The sequence below is a fragment of the Oryx dammah genome, unplaced genomic scaffold (genome assembly GCF_014754425.2).
Source record: "Oryx dammah isolate SB20612 unplaced genomic scaffold, SCBI_Odam_1.1 HiC_scaffold_17, whole genome shotgun sequence".
Lineage (NCBI taxonomy): Eukaryota > Metazoa > Chordata > Mammalia > Artiodactyla > Bovidae > Oryx > Oryx dammah.
Genome location: NW_024070201.1, coordinates 47,163,051 through 47,166,287, shown reverse-complemented (window position 1 = coordinate 47,166,287; position 3,237 = coordinate 47,163,051). Strand labels below are relative to the sequence as shown.

At 43.4% G+C, this 3,237-nt stretch overlaps 1 pseudogene; it reads right to left on the bottom strand.

Moving 5' to 3' along the window:
- On the bottom strand, positions 1 to 1,591 carry LOC120876629 (annotated as a pseudogene).
- Positions 1,592 to 3,237: the final 1,646 nt, after the last annotated feature.

The window sequence follows — 3,237 nt, the reverse complement described above, 5'->3', positions numbered from 1 at the left end:
TCAGTGGTATTTGTGGGCCAGAGCAGTGGCAACACCAGAAGCAACACCAGCTTCTGCCACATGTCAGGGGTGAATTCTCTGCCAGAGTGAGTAGCCAGAACAATGACAGTCACATTGCCCAGGAGCTACTGGGTGAGAGACAGAATGACAATTAAGTATGCCAAGAAGAAGTTTCCTAAAAGAGTTGAAGAAAATAATGGCTTAGTACCTACACTCACTCCCAAGCCCACATCTTAAACTGCTCCATGGGTTGTACCTATACAATAAACTCAGATGAGCTTGTCCTTCAATTTAATTTAAATTCTATGAGCCCTCCATTCAACATTTTTCTACCTATATCCCCTGCCTCTCTCCTATTTCACTATTTTTATTTGCCTCTCTCCCTCCCTCTAATTTTTATATTCATAGGATTTCAGGATTGCATGTGTTCCTAGAATGAGTTTAGTAAAGCCTCCAACTAAGCCTCTACTTAGTCACAATACTGATGGGTAATTTAATAGAGAATTGATCTATTGTTCTTTGAGATGAATGGTCTAAAAATTATTCTCCCAAATATTTTCCTAACTTCAATCATCAGGAATCACATGCGATATTTCTCCTTCCTTGAGGTTGGACTTCATCTATCAAAAGTCAGATTTTATTTCTCCTTGAACAAATGTACTATTCTTTGATATTTTCTGGGGGTAAATACATCCAGTTCTGACAGAAGTTCCCGAAAATTTTTAAGCAAACTTAAGGCTGTTCATTGTGACACCAATGGTAAAGAACCTGCCTGCCAATGCAGGAGATGTGAGAGATACAGATTGGATCCTTGGGTCGGGAAGATCCCCTAGAGAAAGAAATGGCAACACACTTCTGTATTCCTGCCTGGAGAATCCCATGGACAGAGGAGCCTGGTGGGTCACAGCCATGGGGTCACAAAGTATCTGACACCTGAAGCGACTTATCATGCATGCACAGTAAGGCTGTCCATAGCTCTTTATGTCACTAGTCCTGAATCAAGGTGGGCTCGGTATGCCCAGTGGAAGTCTGTCCTCCTAACACCTAGTTTGATCTACGAATTCTGAGATCTTTGCTAGTTGTTCCAATAAAACACTCAACGTCCATTATTATTGCAAAGTAAAAAGCCAAAGGGAACACACGAACACTTCCTGAACTCACTCTGAAGTTCTCAGGACCCACGTGCAACTTGTCATAGTGTAACTCACTCAGCTCAGCAAAGGCACATTTGAGGATGTCCAAGTTCTTAATAGCTTCTCCAAAAGAGGTCAGCACCTTCTTGCCATGGGCCTTGAGCTTGGAGTTTCCCATTATGGCAGAGGCAGAAAACAGGTTGCCAAAGCTGTCAAAGAATCTCTGGGTCCAGGGGTAGACGACCAGGAGCCTATGAGATGGAACCAGCAGATGGAAAATCAGAGACTTGAAAATTGTTTCAGAATTTGCTGATTAATTTGCCAGGCTCATATTCACCATCCTCCCCCATGAAGTCCACTTCCTACCTGCCCAGAGCCTCGCCTCCAGCCTCTTCTACATTGACTTTGCCCCACAGGCCAGTGACAGCAGCCTTCTCCTCGGCAGTAAAATGCACCATGATGTCAAGTCTTGGAGCTTACAGGTGATCACAGAAGCATCAGAAGCAAGTCTGTGCTACTGTTGGATGCTGTGGCCTTTATTCTTTACTGCTGAACTTCTGCCCATTTGCTCCTGCTTGTCCTTTGAAGTCATTGGTCAAGGTTAGGCTGTGTCCCTCAGGCATGGAGTAAGAACAGCTGATGGTCACAAGGAAGACGTATATTAAATGTATGATAACGTGTTGGTTCCTGAGACACCCTTCCTTTGTTATGTCCTCCTCCATCCTCAACACTGTTTTCCACTCATTCCCCATTTTCACTCTCAGCTCTTCCCATGTCATCCTCCACAATGGCCTCCATCTCTCTTGTGTAGCTAAGCGTCAGACAAGGAAGGAGTTCTATTCAAATGATTTTAGTGTTGGTTAAGGATGGTGAGATGATGTCAAGGACAAAAACATGCTCAAGATAAAAAATACAATTGTAGACAAGAAACTCAGTCAGTTCTAGCTCTCTTGAGGAGTGAATTATAGCCAAGCTCTGGATTTTATTTTGCCAAGGGAGGAAAAAAAAAAAAAACAACACACATTCATGGTTACTTCATGAAGCTGGATCTCCCTAGTGACTCAGAGGTAAAGCGTCTGCCTGCCGTGCGGGAGAGCCAGGTTCGATCCCTGGATTGGGAAGATCCACTGGAGAAGGAAATGGCAACCCACTCCAGTAATCTTGCCTATAAAATTCCATGGACTGAGGAGCCTGGTGGGCTACAGTCCATGGGGTCGCAAAGAGTCAGACACGACTGAGCAACTTTACTTTCATGAAGCTGAATGGAAATGCAAGGGATCTACAATAGAACTAAGTGCTCAACCCCAAATTTAAATATCCAAAGGTTATTTCATAGAGAGAACAGGGAGAATAAGCTTGCATCCTGTGCTTCCAGGGAACTCTGTTCATTTCTCTGTGTCAACAAGAGAAATTGTCCACTCTGGAGACATTTCCCTGAGTTTTCTTCTTGATTTTCTCTTTTTATTGATACCAGCGAGGCAGCTAAGAAGTCTGAAATTATTTAATACTAGGACTTGTGATCAGACTGAGGAATAAATGAATTGATATGAGAGGCTAGGAGTTGGAGTATGTTTAATGTTTGTTGATGCCATCAGTAATGGAGACTTCAGATTTCTCCAGTGTCCTTGTTTTGTTTTGTATTTTGATGTCCCTGTTGTCTGTAGGCTCCCCTAAGAACATATCATCATCATGAAATAGAGTCTGTACCTTACAACTTTTTCATCTACAACCCACTGTTATTTTACCAGAGTCCTGTTGATATGATGGGAAGGAATGGAGGGAAGGGGAGAAGCAGCCCATAATTGTATAATTAAAAATCAGCCTTCAGTGGATCAGTTTTCCTGGGCTGTGACCTTTACAAGTATTTCTAAGCTTCCCCTCCCTTAAGAAAAATAAAAAACTCACCCTAGGATAGACTACCTAACCTCAGTCAGTTAGCTCAGTTGCTCAAGCGTGCCCAACTCTTTGTGATCCCGTGGACTGCAGGATGCCAGACTTCCTTGACCATCACCAACTCCCGGAGCATACTCAAACTCATGTCCATCCTGTCGGTGATGCCATCCAACCATCTCATCCTCTGTTGTCCCCTTCTCCTCCTGCCTTT